The sequence below is a fragment of the Paramisgurnus dabryanus genome, chromosome 2 (assembly GCF_030506205.2).
Source record: "Paramisgurnus dabryanus chromosome 2, PD_genome_1.1, whole genome shotgun sequence".
Classification (NCBI taxonomy): Eukaryota; Metazoa; Chordata; class Actinopteri; order Cypriniformes; family Cobitidae; genus Paramisgurnus; species Paramisgurnus dabryanus.
In genome coordinates this window covers 11,499,914-11,519,700 of record NC_133338.1, presented here as the reverse complement: position 1 = coordinate 11,519,700, position 19,787 = coordinate 11,499,914, and positions in this window count along the sequence as shown.

Sequence of the window (19,787 nt, the reverse complement as noted above, 5' to 3'; positions counted from 1 at the left end):
CTTTCAGATTCTTATAAGGGTCTATTAGGATAATTACATATCTTAGAAAACATGAGACCAATAGCCGCCAGCATTAACCATGTACCAGTCCAGTGTAATGGTGTGCGATTACAACTAAACTGATGGGCCTGTTTGTCTTATGTTCTCAAGTGTCTGTGAGGATTTTTGGCTCATCATTCCGGAAATATTTGCATCTAGAACAACGGGTGTTACGTTAACTGTCCCCTAGATCAGTGGTTCTCAAAATTATTCCTGGAGGCCCACTGCTCTGCACATATACAAAAGTCTTCTATTTTAAACAAATCTACTTTAATCATCAGTAGAGATTTGTATGAACTGAACTGATTGTGTCAGATGAGAGAATCATACAAAATGTGCCGAGCATTGGGTCTCGAGAAACCACTGTGTTTCAGTGAGTTGAAAGTACTTCTCTAGATGTTTATGTTTATATGAAAAACTATTTTGTGAATTTACTGTACTATATCTATTTTATTTTATAATCAAATCATCAAAATGAATTAAAACTAATTAAAATCTAATTATCTCCACTTCTGTTTTCAAATTAAAATATGAACAATTTATATATATATATATATATATATATATATATATATATATATATATATATATATATATTAATTTTAGAAACTCATTACTACAATATTACAATCAAATAGTTTAAATTAAAACTTGTTTAAAGGTTGAACTGCAGATTAGTATGGTTTACATCTAGGCAAATATTCATTTCTACATTCATTTCTGTTCTTATAAAAAAGTTATTAATTTTTTTTCTAGAATATTTACTCTATTAATACATAACTGAGTATTATGTAAGGAGTTACAATCATAAGATGTATAACATTGAAAGAGTTGAATAAGTCCACTAGGTATGGCATCAAATACAACTGCAAATTCCTTAGCAGTTACTGGAATCTTATAGTGATTGAGGAATTCACAATAATTAAAGAGGTGACCATCATCTTTAAATAACTGCCTCACTAATATTATATTATTATCATACCAATTTCTATAAAATAAGGATCTGTTTCTTGTATAGAATATTCTTGTTATTCCAAATAACAGATCTATGTGGAGAAAAGTTATGTTTATATATGAGCATCCAAGAAAAAACAAACCTGCTTATGGAAACCTGACAGTTTTATGGGAAACTTGTTTATATCAAAATTGTATCGCATAAAAAATTCCAAACCACCCAATTTCTTAAAAATCATTTCTGGTATGATGTTCCATATACTACCTTTGCAACTTCAGTAACTTTTTATCCACTTATTTTTAAAAACACAGTTAGCAGTATTAAAATCTAGTAAAAAAGTATCCTCCTTTCTCAACTGGATTGCATAGAATTGACTTTTTAATGTAGTGCTTCACTGCTGGGTCTGTCGTTCATACGTGGATTACTCAGTTAGCTGGATTTCATTGTTGACGATTTAGCTTCATGTTGAATTATTTGTTTCTTCGAAGGTCATCCTAGAGTTGTTGTTATAGTAACATGTCCGTAAGGTTAAAACTGCTTGGGATTCAAATTCAACTCGTAATAAAAAATGATACATTTAATATTTTAGTAATGTTTTTAAAAAAAAACTATATAATATAAAAAACATAATTAAGACTGTGTTTTAAGGACTAGTCTGAAGAATTAGTAGTTAGTTAGGGCTAATCAGTCTAACTATTTGGATTTAAATATATTTTAAATAATTTAAATATTTTTTCACATGATACTTAAAGCAGTTATGTTCAATCATGAAGACAAAAATGTATGACTAACTTTGAATACTAGTCTTAGAGATTAATGTTACTGACCATTGGTTTAAATGTAGTTCCAGACTAAAATTTAGGCTTAAGTTTTAGTTGTCTTACTTGAAAATAGCTTACACTGGCCTACCTTTAAATATATCTGGGCCATAGTTTTGTCTTAAGATGTACACCAGAAATGTTTTTTATAAGGTTTGTTTGTAAAAAGTACCTAAATGTTTTTACATAACTAATGGCTAATCATGCATCAATCTAAACCTGTGGGAAACAACCCAATAAAGTTATAAAGCTTCAAATGTTGTCTTAGAATTTTTCAAATCCTAAAGGTATGAAAAAGATTGCTGTAAATATGTGGATCCTTAAAGAACAATAATAGGCCAACATTAGAAATAATAACTAATAATCATACATAAAGAGAATATATATTTGGTTATCAGAAGCTTTAGTATTCTAATCTACTTTCCAGAACATAAACATGTCATGATGTATCTTATAAAGTTTTTAATAATTGTTTATAGAATTATTGCAATGAAATTGTAATGTTATTATACAATTGGTTATTTTAAATATGTGTGAACACTAATAAGTGCTTAATAGCAAATCTGACTGACATTTGCTTAATGACATCATTTGTTATTAACTCCATTTGATATAAACAACACATCTGTATCAGTTATGTATGGACATAGCCAGTGGTTAAATATAAAAAATGTAGAGCTTTAGTACTACTTTAAGGCCTACTATAATATGAGAGAGGCTGTTATCTGAAATACTTGTATGTTTGCACATAATATCTATGTCAAAGAATATATATGTTCTATAAGAACAATTACTTTTGTTAAAAAAATGTCTAAAAGATTTAAACAAGCAAACATTTAGTAAGACCTACAGAATAGATCTCTATGAACTAAAATGACTGTTTCAGATGAGAGAAACATACAAAATGTGCAGAGCATGTTTGTGTATATGTTCCTTTTGTCCATAAAAATATATACGGTTTAATAACTTGCATACCTCACTTTATTTACCTAATTAAAACAGAAAGCCTTCATGGTACTCGATTAAAGGACATGAACATGAATCTGCTAAATGAAATGAAATTTGTTATTGACAGGATTTAATAACACCATCCACCATTCTGATAACGTATCGTAAGTTATGTCCATAACTATGGATCTATGAGACCGAACGATGACCGTCACCACGGTCTTATCCTGAATGACGCCATTCTTCCGCCTATCCTCGAGACCTAATATCAACAATGTCAGGTGACTGACCCTAGGTTGGCTATATAACATCCGGATGAACCAACCACTTCCTCTTGCCTGGAACGCCCCAGCTCGTCCCGAGTGACAAGAGATGGTGACGGTCATCGTTCGGTCTCATAGATCCATAGTTATGGACATAACTTACGATCTATTTCGACCTCACTCAGACCGTCACCACGGTCTTATCCTGGATGACTTATAACATCAGGGTCACGAGGGATTAGTATCTTTTTCCTACCCTGGTAGTTTAGCTACAGATAAAACAGTAGACCCAAAAGAGTTAGGATTTGCCACATTAATCCTATAAAACTTTGTGAACGTACATGGAGTACTCCAAGAGGCTGCAGCACAAATGTCTGAGAGTGCCACTCCTTTGAGTGCTGCCCAGGAAGTAGCCATGCTCCTGGTAGAATGAGCAACCAGCTCACCAGGAATGGGCAGACCTTGGCTGAAATACGCTTGTGAAATGGTATCAACAATCCAATGAGACAAACGTTGCTTAGACACAGGCTTACCTGTACACTTCTTGTCAAAGCATACAAATAGTTGTGTGTGTGCATGCCGCAATGATTGAGTGCACTCAATGTATGTGTGCAACGCTCTAACAGGACATAAGGTATAATTTTCTAACCCTGTACCTGAACAAAGAGGGTCAGGTTGGAAAGCATCAAGCTCAATTACCTGATTTACTGTACTAGGCTTAAGAACCTTGGGTAGGAATGATGGGTTTGGCCAAAGAAAAACCCCTGTTCTTTCTGCCTTCCATCTCAAGCAGTCTTCACTTACTGATAAGGCATGCAATTCACCAACTCTCTTGGCTGAACATATCGCCAGGAGGAAAACGGTCTTCCATGTCAACAACTTAAGATCAGTTTCTTCCAAAGGCTCAAAAGGTGCTTTGGTCAGAGAATGTAAAACAATGGTAAGGTCCCAAGTAGGAGATCTCATAAATCTCCCAGGGTTTAAACGATGTGCCCCCTTAAGGAATCGAGATACCAAGGGGTGTTTACCAACACTTACACCATCTATTAATGTGTGGAAGTGGGAAATAGCTGCAATGTAAACCTTTATGGTATTGACTGATTTTCCAGAGCTCAGTAATGTTTGCAGAAACCGTAGAACCATACTGGTGTCACAATCGGCTGAATTTAGTTGATGGTCTTGACACCATGCTGAGAATATTCGCCACTTGCTAGAGTAATTACTCCATGTAGAGGGTGCTTTAGAACTATTTATTGTCCTTAACACAGCTTCATCTAAGTCTTTAGAGAGGGACTTAGTAAGGGCCATACCCACAGTTGTAACATCTCTGGTCTGGGGTGCCAAATCTGGCCTTCCGCATGGGAGAGGAGATCGGCTCTCTTCGGTAACTGCCAAGGGTGACCTTGGATCAGATGTACAAGGGCCGGAAACCAATGCTTCTTTGGCCACCTCGGGGCTACAAGTAAGACTTTGTGATGGCCCAATGCTATCCTCCTGAGCACCAGCGAAATCAGAGGTAGGGGAGGAAAAGCGTACAACAACCCTTCCGGCCATTCTTGAGATAATGCATCTATCCCCAGGGGATCCCCCTGGTTGTTCAAGGAGTACCATAGATTGCAATGGGTTGTCTCGGCAGTTGCGAACAGGTCGATCTTCGGCACACCGAACTGACCCCATATGAGCCTCACCACTCCGGGATGGAGACGCCATTCCCCTGGGAGAGGTCCGGTTCGGGATAACAAGTCTGCAGCTTTGTTTGCTACTCCCGGAATATATACTGCCCTGAGTGACTGGAGTTTCGGAAATGCCCAGGAAAGTAGTTCCTTTGCCACCTGGAGGCATCGTGCTGATCTTGTGCCGCCTTGGTGATTGATGTGGTACACTGCAGACATGTTGTCTGTTCTTATCAAGACATGTTTGTTCTGTAATAACGGGAGAAAAGCTCTCAGGGAGAGATGCACTGCCCTGAGTTCCAACACATTGATGTGCTCTAAGGTCCAAGGGGATTCCCAGAGACCCCGGATGGACCTGCCTTCCCACACTGCTCCCCATCCCGATAGAGAGGCATCCGTTGTTATCACAGACCGCCTCGCTGGGATGTTGCCTAAGGGAACCCCTTGTGATAGCAACGCATTGCTGTTCCAAGGACGCAACATTTGGATACACTTCCGTGTGACCTTTATTCTTACATGTCTGTGCAATTTGGGATGTAATTGAAAACTGTTCAGCCACCGCTGTAGAGGACGTGCTTTGAGAAGGCCGAGTGGAATCACCACTGCTGCTGCTGCTATCATACCCAACAATCGCTGAAATTGAATTAACTTTATTTTCTTGTTCAGGCGAAATGACTGGGCTAGACGTAACAATTGTACCACCCTCTGGGGTGATAACGATGCAGTCATCAGTCTGGAATCTAGCGAAATTCCCACAAACACTGTCTGTTGTCTGGGAATTAGATTGCTCTTTTCCCAGTTCACTTTGAAGCCAAGAGATTGGACATGTTGAAGAACTATTTCTGTGTCCTTCATAACTTGACTGCGGGAAGGAGCACAAATTAGCCAGTCGTCCAGGTATGACAAAATTTTCAAACCTGCACACTGAAGAGGACGAAGGGCTGTTGAGACCACCCTGGTGAAGACCCTTGGAGACAGAGACAGGCCAAATGGGAGGACGCTGAACTGATAAACCTGATCTTGAAAGGCAAAGCGAAGAAACGGGTGATGATCCTGACAGATGGGTATCTGGAAATATGCATCCTTTAGATCTATGGAAGTGAACCATTCTCCCAGTTCTATGGATTCCAGAATTTGTACTGTAGTCAGCATTTTGAAGGGTAATACCTTTATGAATTTGTTCAGTTGTCGTAAGTCCAGAATGGGTCGAAGCCCGCCATCTTTCTTGGGTACTAGGAAATATTTCGAATAGAACCCAGTAAGCTGTTTGTTGGTGTTTATCTGTACAATTGCTTTTTTCTGTAGTAAGACCATGATCTCGTTGGTCAAGATTTTTGCCTGGGCTGGGTCTCTGACTATAGTCATGTGAACCCCTGAAAAGGTAGGAGGACGTCGCCGGAATTGTATCCTGTATCCTTTCCTGATGGTATCTAGAACCCAAGGATCTGATGTTACTTTCTCCCAACTGTACAGGCATAGTTGGGAGCATTCTCCGGCGACTCAGAGACTGCTATGCATGGCCTCCTCTGGGTTTGAAACCCCTGGTAGGTCGCCTTTTAAGAGGTCCTCCCCTACCTGGAGTGTGGGACTGGTCCATTTGGGGAGTTTGGTAAAACGGTCTAGTTCCCCTGTCATGGGACTGGTAACCCCTAGTCCGTCTTCTGTCATGCCCCCAAGGCTCTGAATGAGGAAAGCGTGAGGGCTGAAAGGAATGAGCAGCTCTATGGCCATATCTAGTAGGTCCACCAAACGTTTGCTGAACTGATTCTCTTCTGCGTCTTGCCTGGTCAGCAGTATCCAGTAAGGACTGGGAATCAGTGTGAAATACCCGTCCTGGAACCACTGGCATACTAGTCAGTTCTCTCCTAATAGTCTCAGGCAAATCTGTTTGAGCTAACCAAATCTGTCTTCTGGCTAAAATTGCTGAAGACATAGATGCTCCAATATCCCTGGTAAGCTGCGAATGTGTGATAAGTGCTGTGTCAATTAGGTTCATGACATCACGCTCTTCTGTATTGACCACTTTCCTCAAGGCAGCCAACACTATTGCCAAAGCATTTCCTGATCGAGCGGCCCGGGTAGCTGCATTATACGCTTGGCTCATTAATCGATCAGTCTTTTGACATTCTTTACCAGGACAACGGGGATTGTCTGTAACTTTGTCTGGTCCCAGAGCTGTTAATGTTGCAATCTCTCGCTCCACTGGAGGCATGTTTCCCATACCACTCTCAGCGGGGTAATTTAATTTAGCGAACCATCTACAGCCTGCGTTAAACTGGGGTGCAGCTATTGGATTATTCCAGGCTTTCCTTAGCATCTGGGAATAATCATCAGCCACAGGAATAGACACAGGAGGTTGTGTACGAGAAATGCCCGTCCATACACCTTGTGTGGGGGCTGGGGCTGCCGCAGCTTCTTCCTGAGTATCAAGGCCCAGTATCCTTGCTGCGCTTAAGATGTGTGAAAGAATATCAGACTGAGGATTCCCTATTGACACGTCTGACTTAGACTCCTCTTCCTCATTTTCTTCAGCATCCCCCTCACTACTACCATACAAAGAATTATTAGCATGGAGTGAAACAGCATCCATAGAATCCTCCCTCTCTTCCTGACATGATGTTAAATCATCTCTGAGAGAGGGTGCAACAGTTAGTACAGATGGTTGTGTGCTTACTGGAGAACTACGCGTTTCAAGCTTACTAGCTAAGTCACGTAATGCTGCCAAAATATGTAATTGGGTGTCATCTTTGGGCTCATGAGTTGCCGCAGCACTCTCCCTTTTATCCTGAGGCGTGTCAGAGTATGAGGATACAGTGGACTCATCAGGCCTCTTACGCTTTTGAGAAGACCCACTGGGAATCACTTTACTGCCACCAGTTGAATGTCTTGCTCTCTGTATTCTTTCTTGTAAGGAAAGCTCCTTTGCAGCTGCACATGGGCTTTCAATGTCATCTAATAAATGCTGCATACCCAAACAGGAGGGGCATTCCCGGTGCCCATCCCGTGGGTGCAAAACCGATTGACAAAATCTACATTTTGAGTGACTCATGATGAAAAGTCAGAGTTCACTTAATATGATAACAGTCTAAGATATGAAAGAGACAGCAACAATTAGCTGTAACAAATCACAGTATTTTTAATGATTGAAGATAAACAAAATCTCAAAATAAACTGTCTGGCATTTAGTTGACAAACACAAATAACACGCCATTAACAAATAGATTGTGACGAATCACCCTTCATTAAATCACCTTTTAAGTCTGCGAACAGAGCTCTTAGGTTGGCAGAAAAAAACACTTTATTTTATTTATCTATTTATAAACTGTAATTTTGAAAAATAAACTACTTGGTATTAGTTAAACAATATAATTAACCGTGTACCATTATAATATCGATTGTGACGAATCACTGCTCGTAATAAATTCAAAACTGAGTTTGCGAACAAAACTGCTAGAAAATCATATGGTCTTATGAAAATTATATATCCATCATTCTACGTGCGTACACGCAGTAAACTGTAATGGAAAAACAACTGTCTGCTGCGAACAGCTGACGTAAGACAGAGCACCTGAAAAACAAACTATAAAACTTAGAGAAATACTCACCGACTAGCGTTCCAACAACGCGCCGAGATAGATAAATGAGAAGAAAACCCTCGCAATCCTCAGGGACATAAAGCACCTGCACGAAAAAAAACGTGACGGATTGAAACGTTTAGTCTTCTCCTGTAAATAGATTCGAAAAAATGCGCTCTACCGCTTCGGTCTCAGATGAGGCGAGAAAGGCAAGAGGAAGTGGTTGGTTCATCCGGATGTTATATAGCCAACCTAGGGTCAGTCACCTAACATTGTTGATATTAGGTCTCGAGGATAGGCGGAAGAATGGCGTCATTCAGGATAAGACCGTGGTGATGGTCTGAGTGAGGTCGAAATAGATCTGGTTGTTTTATTAAATTGTTTCAGTTCTTACACTCAACAACAGTAAAGCCAGTGCAGTACAATTTTCTCTACACTGTATATATATATATATATATCAAATACAAAAACAACTTTGCAAAAGTATAGCTATCACACAGTCATTTTGAAAATGGCCCTGACGAACGGCCCCTAAAGCTTATGACAAAGCATACAATGTATTATTGAGATCAGGCAATATACTCAAATTCCTTATTGTGGATTTTAGGTGCAATTTTCCGTTATGTCCACTAGATGGCAGAAGAGGATCAATCACTGGCTGACATTTGAACTCACAGAAAGCACAGAATATGATTACTCTTTAACTAATTCTACTATTAATAGAAATCTGTTCACATTTAAAGGTGCAGTGTGTAATTTTTAGAAGGATCTCTTGACAGAAATGCAAAATGATATACAAAACTATATTATCAGGGGTGTATAAAGACCTTTCGTAATGAACCGGTATGTGTTTATTATCTTAGAACGAGACCTTTTTATCTACAAACACCAAGGTCCCCTTACATGGAAGTCAACATTTTGTGGCGCCATTTTTCTACAGAAGCCCCTAACGGACAAATTTTTTACTAAGTTGTCTCCGACGATGACATGTTTGTCTGGTGGCGGCTACCGTAGCTTCTCTATGTGTTTCAAAAGCGAGGGGTGAGCAGTGGACTAAGCCATTGGTTGCATTTCGTGACCTCACCACTAGATGCCACTAAAATGTACACACTGCACCTTTAACTTCATGATTTTACTGTTATAATATTAAAATCAAATTTAGTGAAAGACTACCACTTCAATTGTTCTGAGTTGTCAGTTTTATCACTCATGTCACTTTATGATAGCTGTGAAACGTGAACATAATTTTGGAGGCACTTACACGACATTTGCAGTAAGAATTATATTTTTATGTTTTTTATAAAAAAAAAACTACATACAAAATGAGTGTGTAACCATGTCAGTATTAAGTCTTGTTCTTTAACAGTCTTGTTTCTCCTTTCTCAGGTAAACGTGTATGTGTATAATATACAATGCAGAATATCTATATGGCCATGTCCTTAAACGTCTTGTGATCCCAAATAGCTTGAACCCCGCTAATCGCTGCTTGCAGCTATATTTAGGGGTTCAAGCCCGAAGGGCTGAAACCCTATTGTATTTGTACTGATTTTTATTATTATTATTATTATTATTATTATTTTTATTATTTTTCTTCTGCCGTAAAACGGATCGTGCAGACCAAACCGTAAGGCCTAGAGACTTGAGACTTGGCCAAATGGTAGGTCTCATTCGTGCGCGAAGATGACAGAGTGTCATCCCAATCGGCCTATGGGGGGCGCTACAGCGATGGCAAACGCGTTGATGCTCATAACTTCGACAATTCTTGTCCAAATGTCAAGTGTCTTATATTCCTGGATTCCTTGCGTCAAGACGAACAAAATGTTTATCTCCGATTTCATTTCCGTCATTAAAAATTTTCCGCTATTTTTGATTTTGTCGAAAAAAATAAAAACGAACTAGTCCTAGGTTTTTCGCTCGATCGGAATCGTTTCGGTGCTAAAATGTTCCTTGGAGTTCGAATATCAATAATTATTGAAAAAAAGTTGAACTTTCGACTCACGGTCGACATGCCACGCCCAAACGTCTGAAGTGTGAGCAGCCACTAGGGATTTATTGGATATAACTGCGGACAGGAATGAAGTATTAACACGACACTTGGTACTTGTGATGACAGTCATGGCCTGAGGTGGCATGCGTCGTTTCGTCACAGCGCCACCTAGTGGTCAGACGAATCATTTAAACGCTTATAACTTAGGCTGAGTTTAACATATTTTCATGCAACTTTTTTCTTTGGAGTCCTGAATTGTTGCCGAGTCCAACGATACCAAGCATGCCAGGTTTTGCTTTACGGTTGGTTCTGCACAGGAAAATAGCGCTTAAAAAACACGCGCGAATAACTCCGCGAGGGTTATTCCGATCGACTCGAAACGACCATAGGAAGAACATTGTATTACCTTCTGAACAAAAAGTTCTATTGGCGTTATGTTAAAATTTTCATCAGAAATGGCCGAAAATTGCAAAAAACGAAAAATTACCTCAAAATTTTGTGTTTTTACACATAAATGGTTATAACTCCGCAACGAAATGATATTTTTTCACCAGATTTGATACGCTGATGTCTGAGCACAGTCTGAGGCAATATAAAAAATATGGTATGCCTGCACCACTAGTTGGCCTCATAATTGAACAAAACCTTTGACATTGAGCAAGCCCAATGGTCATAAAACTGTTTTTTCACTAAACTAAAGTGTGTAGCCATGATACTAGCTCGATGTAACACAGTCATGACCTGAGATTCCATGCACAAGTTTGTCATAGCGCCACCTAGTGGTAATTTGTTATTTTCACTTAATAATACTGTAACCTTACATTTAAAATCATGAGTCATCATGGATTATTCCTTTCATGACTTTGAGTATAATCATTGGTGGATTGCAAGTCACTCCCTAGCAACCAATGAGCATACCCTAGCAACCATTTAGCAAGAGCTGTATCTCTGTATCAGAACATCGTAGAGACATGGGGTTCGGCTCTTTTGACTCATTAACACTATTTTAACATTTTGTGACCCGAGTTTTGCCAATGCAAGCACCACAAACATTTCTTTCATTGTTCCATTTGTCAATGTTCTGTGAGAAGAGAGGGAGACATTTCACTGAATGATAGCACTTTTTTGCTGATAACTTTGAACACGTGTGTCTGGTATCTTATTTTCCATCATTTATTTTGTACAATGCAGCAAATCTACACAGCCATGCCCTTAAAGGTCTTAATGTCCCAAATCGCTTGAACCCCGGTAATTGCTGCTTGCAGCTATATTTAGGGGTTCAAGCCCGTAGGGCTGAAACCCTATTGTATTTGTATGGATTTTTATTATTCTAGTTATTATTTTTCTTCTGCCGTAGAACGGATCGTGCAGACCAAACCGTAAGGCCTAGAGACTTGAGACTTGGCCAAATGGTAGGACCCAATTTGGGGAGAGGTTGATAGAGTATCAACCCGATTGGCCTATAGGTGGCGCTATAGCGATAACAAACGCGTTGATGCTCATAACTCCCAGAATTCTTGTCCAAATGTCAAGTGTCTTATATCCCTGGATTCCTTGCGTCAAGACGAACAAAACGTATATCTCCGATTTCATTTCCGTCATGAAAATTTTTTCGCTATTTTCGATTTTGTCGAAAAAAATAAAAACGAACTAGTCCTAGGTTTTTTGTCCGATCGGAACCGTTCCAGTGCTGTAATATTCCTTGGAGTGTGAATATGAAAAGTTATCAAAAAAAAGTTGAACTTTATACTCGTCGTCGTCAAGCCACGCCCAAACGCCCCCAATGGGCGGAGCCTCTTGGACTTCAATGGCTGTAACTTGAGATTGGAAAGAGGTATCGAAACCAAATTTGGTACACATATACAGCGGACTATTCTGGGGTCACGTGCAAAAAATTGCATCGCTTGACCACTAGTTGGCGCTATAACACTACTTCAACTTTGAAGAGCTGTAACTAGAGAAATATGGGACCGATCAACTTGAGATTTGGCACGGGTGCTCTTGGTCTAGGGTACTATCTGTGTGGGAAAGGAATTTCGCGTAGCTCAAAAAACATGGCCGCCATCGGCCAATCAAGAAAAAGCAGCTATTGGGCAGGGTTAACGGAGGCCGATCGAAACGAAACGTGTTGGACCTGTTTGTCTCTTGGCCATGAAGGTCTGTGCAGAGTAAGAAAAAATTCGGCCTCCGGGAGGCGCTATCACGTTTTTTCAATGTTTAAGTGATTGTGTATTATGCAGTGTTTCAGATATCAACAAGATCTTTATATCATTTAATAGAGCTACATTTAATGAACAACTTTTCCTCAAGAAGCACTTGTCTCAGTCGAATCGTTTGTTAGATATTCATAATTTTCTCTTAAACCTACTTTTGCGAACTAGTCCTAGGTTTTTTGACCGATCTGAACCAATCCGGTGCTGGAATATTCCTTAGACACTGAATATCAATAATTATCAAAAAAAAGTTGAACTTTGCACTCGTCGTCGCAACACTACGGTCAAAAGTACGAAGAGGCGGGGCCACAAATACTTAAATTGCTATCATTTATGATAGGAATGAGATATCAACATGAAACTTGGTACACATATGTATAGACCCAAGCTGAGGTCACATGCAAAAAATTGCAGAGATTGTCCATTAGGTGGCGCTATAACTTAAGAACAAATAACCATAACTATAGCATATGTATATGACACATAAATATTTGTCTGACCTACTTGTTATTTTGCACATTACATCTACTTTCAGGTTCTTATAATGGTCTATGAGGATAATTATTTATCTTTGAAAACATGCCACTCAACAGCCAACCAGTATTAACCATGTACGAGTCAAGCCTAATGGTGTGTGATTACAACTAAACTCATGGGACTGTTGGTCTTATGTTTCCAAGTGTCTGTGAGGATTTTTAGTTCATCTTTCTGAAAATCTTTGCATCTAACACAATGTGTGCAAAGTAAACAGTTCTCTAGATCAGTGGTTCTCAACACACCTGCTTCACATAATCAGCACAATAGTAGAGATCTCTATTAACTAAACTGATTGTGTCAGATGAGAGAAACATACAAAATGTGCAGAGCAGTGGTTCTCCAGAAACGGAGTAGAGAACCACTGCTCTAAATGTTTATGATTATATGAAAAAACTATTTTGTGAACTAATACTTGGTTTTTCACTCAACACCACTAAAGCCAATGCAATACAATTTCCTGTAGTCTGTGAGCAAATATGAATGCCAAATTGTTATCACCAATTGTACGTCTTATTCCTTTAGTTGTTTAGCTTTGAATTACAAAAACAACTTTTCAAAACTACTAGAATTTTTTCAGTCAACAACAATAAAATCAGCGCAGTACATTTTTCTGTCCTCTGTGTGTAAAGGTATATCAAATACAAAATGTAATGAATTTGAATACCTGCTTTTGTAAGCATAGATTTCATGTGATGTCACACATTGGTATAGGTGCCATTTGTGCGACTGAATTGCAGCATGTGTGTTTAAAGGAACTCATAAAGATATGGATTAAAGTTTTTCATTATCTCCATTTATTTACATCAGTAGCATTAGGATTCTATTCTACCTTCCATGACATAAACGTGTCCTGACATGATGTATAATACAAAGTTGTTACATTTTTATATGTTATTTTTCAAATATTGCACCAAAAACTTCATGTGATAATGCAATTGGTTATTATTCACATAAATGACCTGCTAGAACCCAACTAAAAAGCAGCACTTTATGAAAGTAACACAGACAAATGCTCACCAGCAAATCTGCTGCAAATCTACTAAATAACATGACATTTGTTATTGACATAATTTGATATTGAAAACATATCTGGATCAGTTATTTATTGGCCCAGCCTAAAATCACATGAAAATAATTGCAGAGCTATACCACTATTTGACAATTTAACATGACAGAGCCTAAAAATGTTTCTATTAAAATATGTAACTTTGCTTTATTGTTTCCAAATCCATAAATTAGTATTCTCTTACAATAACACAATAAAAGGATTATATGAAAAATATATACTCTCTGTGTGAAACACAGACCCTCATTAATATACTTAAGAGCATGCTTATCAGGATTTGAGTTAAAAATGTGTCTACCTTTATTTACTTTTAAATATTCAATACTAATTTTATGTTAAATTAATTGTAAAAGGAAAACAATAATTTTAGCCAACAGATGGCAGAAGGTCATCTTCTGCCATCTGCTGGCTAAAATTATTATTTATTATTTAAAATGTATACTCAATGAAATTGTGTTCACAGGTTTCATCAATGGATGCATGATTTAACTTTATGAAGTCAGTATTATTATGTTAAAATAACATTTCATCAATCATTCTGACGGTATCCGTTTTAACAGTCATGTGACATTCGAACATAGGATAAACATTTAAATAGGTTGATGAACTCTTAAAGGACACCAAGCATATGGAGATTGGTCATTTATTTCAAAGTCTTATTTCCTAACCCTGCCATTTCTGCTTCTGTGTGTAAATGCATGTATGTGTTTTAGCTTATTCTTCATCATTGCTGTGTTATAGATTAGCCATGTGAGACCTATATCTCTATATCAGAACATCGTAGAGAAATTGTGGTGGGCTGTTTTGTCTCATGTTAACAATTTTTGAAACATTTTGTGTGACAAATCTTGCAACAGCATGCACCACATAATTTTCTCTTCAGAAAATTTACCTAATTGGTAACATGTTAGTATTTCATATTCTAAGTATATTTGATAACAATGCAGCAAATCTAAACAGGCATGCCCTTAAAGGTCTTAAAGGGTCATATAATTAGATTTTTTAAAGATGTAAAATAAATTGTTTGTGTACCCAGAGTGTGTATGTGAAGTGTTATCTCAAAATACTCCACAGATCATTTATTATAGCATGTTAAAATTGACACTTTGTAGGCCTGAGCAAAATTGTGCAGTTTTTGGGTGTTTCCTTTAAAATGCAAATGAGTGGATGAAATGCAAACACTGATCACAATGATGGTGGTTTGTTGTAATTGAAATTCAATTGTGCTCTCGATTATTTTATTTTTTATCTTTTTCATGTTTTCTAGGTTGATATAAGCACTGGGGACCCAATTATAGCACTTACACTTGGAAAAAGTCAGATTTTCACGCTATGACCCCTTTAAGGTCCCAGATCGCTTGAACCCCGCTAATCGCTGCTTGCAGCTATATTTAGGGGTTCAAGCCCGAAGGGCTGAAACCCTATTGTATTTGTACTAATTTTTATATTATTTATTATTCTTTTTATTATTTTTCTTCTGCCGTAAAACGGATCGTGCAGACCAAACCGTAAGGCCTAGAGACTTGAGACTTGGCCAAATGGTAGGTCTCATTCGTGCGCGAAGATGACAGAGTGTCATCCCAATCGGCCTATGGGGGGCGCTACAGCGATGGCAAACGCGTTGATGCTCATAACTTCGACAATTCTTGTCCAAATGTCAAGTGTCTTATATTCCTGGATTCCTTGCGTCAAGACGAACAAAATGTATATCTCCGATTTCATTTCCGTCATTAAAAATTTTCCGCTATTTTTGATTTTGTCGAAAAAAATAAAAACGAACTAGTCCTAGGTTTTTCGCTCGATCGGAATCGTTTCGGTGCTAAAATGTTCCTTGGAGTTCGAATATCAATAATTATTGAAAAAAAGTTGAACTTTCGACTCACGGTCGACATGCCACGCCCAAACGTCTGAAGTGTGCGCAGCCACTAGGGATTTATTGGATATAACTGCGGACAGGAATGAAGTATTAACACGACACTTGGTACTTGTGATGACAGTCATGGCCTGAGGTGGCATGCGTCGTTACGTCACAGCGCCACCTAGTGGTCAGACGAATCATTTAAACGCTTATAACTTAGGTTGAGTTTAACATATTTTCATGCAACTTTTTTCTTTGGAGTCCTGAATTGTTGCCGAGTCCAACGATACCAAGCATGCCAGGTTTTGCTTTACGGTTGGTTCTGCACAGGAAAATAGCGCTTAAAAAACACGCGCGAATAACTCCGCGAGAGTTATTCCGATCGACTCGAAACGACCATAGGAAGAACATTGTATTACCTTCTGAACAAAAAGTTCTATTGGCGTTATGTTAAAATTTTCATCAGAAATGGCCGAAAATTGCAAAAAACGAAAAATTACCTCAAAATTTTGTGTTTTTACACATAAATGGTTATAACTCCGCAACGAAATGATATTTTTTCACCAGATTTGATACGCTGATGCCTGAGCACAGTCTGAGGCAATACAAAAAAAAATGGTATGCCTGCACCACTAGTTGGCCTCATAATTTAACAAAACCTATGACATTGAGCAAACCCTATGGTCAAACAACTGTTTTTTCAATAAACTAAAGTGTACAGCCATGATACTAGCTAGATGTAACACAGTCATGACCTGAGATTCCATGCACGAGTTTGTCATAGCGCCACCTAGTGGTAATTTGTTATTTTCACTTAAAAATACTGTAACCTTACATTTAAAATCATGAGTCATCATGGATTATTCCTTTCATGGCTTTGAGTATAATCATTGATGGATTGCAAGTCACTCCCTAGCAACCAATGAGAATACCCTAGCAACCATTTAGCAAGCTGTATCTCTGTATCAGAACATCGTAGAGACGTGGGGTTCGGCTCTTTTGACTCATTAACCCTATTTTAACATTTTGTGACCCGAGTTTTGCCATTGCAAGCACCACAAACATTTCCTTCAGTGTTCTATTTGTCAATGTTCTGTGAGAAGAGAGGGAGACATTTCACTGAACGATAGCAATTTTTGCTAATAACTTTGAACACGTGTGTCTGGTATCTTATTTTTCATCATTTATTTTGTACAATGCAGCAAATCTACACAGCCATGCCCTTAATGGTCTTAATGTCCCAAATCGACATACTAGCTAGATGTAACACATTCATTACGTTGCATGCACAAGTTTTTCATAGCGCCACCTAGTGGTTATTTGTTATTTTGACTTAAAAATACTGCAACCTTATATCTAAAATCATGAGTCATCGTGGATTATGCCTTTCATGGCTTTGAGTATAATCATTGGTGGATTGCAATTCACTCCCTAGCAACCAATCAGAATACCCTAGCAACCATTTAGCAAGAGCTGTATCTTTGTATCAGAACATCGTAGAGATATGAGTTTCGGCTCGTTTGACTTTTTTACACTATTTTAACATTTTGTGACCCAAGTTTTGCCACTGTAAGCACCACAAACATTTCCTTCAGTGTTCTATTTGTCAATGCTTTGTGAGAAGAGAGGGAGACATTTCACTGAATGATAGCACCTTTTTTGCTGATGACTTTGAACAGGTGTGTGAGGTAGCTTATTTTTTATAATTTATTTTGTACAATTCAGCAAAACTACACAGGCATGCCCTTAAAGGTCTTAAGGTCCCAAATCGCTTGAACCTGACTCAATGGCATTGAAATTCAACTAAACACGGCCATTTCTGAATTGTATTTTACGGTATAAATCTGAAAAACTAATTCTCGTTAACAAATTATCAGAATGACTTAACATTAAGGATGTGACATGTTTGTCCTATAGGTGCACCTGTGTGTAAGCTACATAGTCTGTCTGAACCGTTTCTGACCATCTCTTACGTTTTTCTGGATGCGATGTGGTGTATCAGCCTGGTCGACGACATCTGACATGTTGTATGTGCTTTAATGCTCGAAACCCGGTAAACGCTGCTTGCAGCTTTAATTAGGGGTTCAAGCACGAAGTGCTGAAACCCTATTGTAATTGCCAAGGTTTTTATTATTAGGGGTTCAAGCCCGTAGGGCTGAAACCCTATTGTATTTGTATGGATTTTTATTATTAGGGGTTCAAGCCCGTAGGGCTGAAACCCTATTGTAATTGTTAAGATTTTTATTTATTATTATTATTTTGCCGTAAAACGGAATGTGCAGACCAAACCGTAAGGCCTAGAGACTTGAAACTTGGTCAAATGGTAGGACCCAATTTGGGGAGAGGTTGATAGAGTATCAACCCGATTGGCCTATAGGTGGCGCTATAGCGATAACAAACGCGTTGATGATCATAACTCCCACAAATCTTGTCCAAATGTCAAGTGTCTTATATCACTGGAATCCTTGCGTCAAGTCGAACAAAACGTATATCTCCGATTTCATTTCCGCCATGGAAAATTTTTCGCTATTTTCGATTTTGTCGAAAAAAATAAAAACAAACTAGTCCTAGGTTTTTCATCCGATCGGAACCGTTCCAGTGCTGTAATATTCCTTGGAGTGTGAATATGAAAAGTTATCAAAAAAAAGTGGAACTTTAGACTCGCCGTCGTCAAGCCACGCCCAAACGCCCCCAATGGGCGGAGCCTCTTGGACTTAAATGGCTATAACTTGGGATTGGAAAGAGGTATCAACACCAAATTTGGTACACATATACAGCGGACTATTCTGGGGTCACGTGCAAAAAATTGCATCGCTTGACCACTAGTTGGCGCTATAACACTACTTCAACTTTGAAGAGCTGTAACTAGAGAAATATGGGACCGATCAACTTGAGATTTGGCACGGGTGCTCTTGGTCTAGGGTACTATCTGTGTGGGAAAGGAATTTCGCGTAGCTCAAAAAACATGGCCGCCATCGGCCAATCAAGAAAAAGCAGCTATTGGGCAGGGTTAACGGAGGCCGATCGAAACGAAACGTGGTGGACCTGTTTGTCTCTTGGCCATGAAGGTCTGTGCAGAGTAAGAAAAAATTCGGCCTCCGGGAGGCGCTATCACGTTTTTTCAATGTTTAAGTGATTGTGTATTATGCAGTGTTTCAGATATCAACAAGATCTTTATATCATTTAATAGAGCTACATTTATTGAACAACTTTTCCTCAAGAAGCACTTGTCTCAGTCGAATCGTTTGTTAGATATTCATAATTTTCTCTTAAACCTACTTTTGCGAACTAGTCCTAGGTTTTTTGACCGATCTGAACCAATCCAGTGCTGGAATATTCCTTAGACACTGAATATCAATAATTATCAAAAAAAAGTTGAACTTTGCACTCGTCGTCGCAACACTACGGTCAAAAGTACGAAGAGGCGGGGCCACAAATACTTAAATTGCTATCATTTATGATAGGAATGAGATATCAACATGAAACTTGGTACACATATGTATAGACCCAAGCTGAGGTCACATGCAAAAAATTGCAGAGATTGTCCATTAGGTGGCGCTATAACTTAAGAACAAATAACCATAACTATAGCATATGTATATGACACATAAATATTTGTCTGACCTACTTGTTATTTTGCACATTACATCTACTTTCAGGTTCTTATAATGGTCTATGAGGATAATTATTTATCTTTGAAAACATGCCACTCAACAGCCAACCAGTATTAACCATGTACGAGTCAAGCCTAATGGTGTGTGATTACAACTAAACTCATGGGACTGTTGGTCTTATGTTTCCAAGTGTCTGTGAGGATTTTTAGTTCATCTTTCTGAAAATCTTTGCATCTAACAC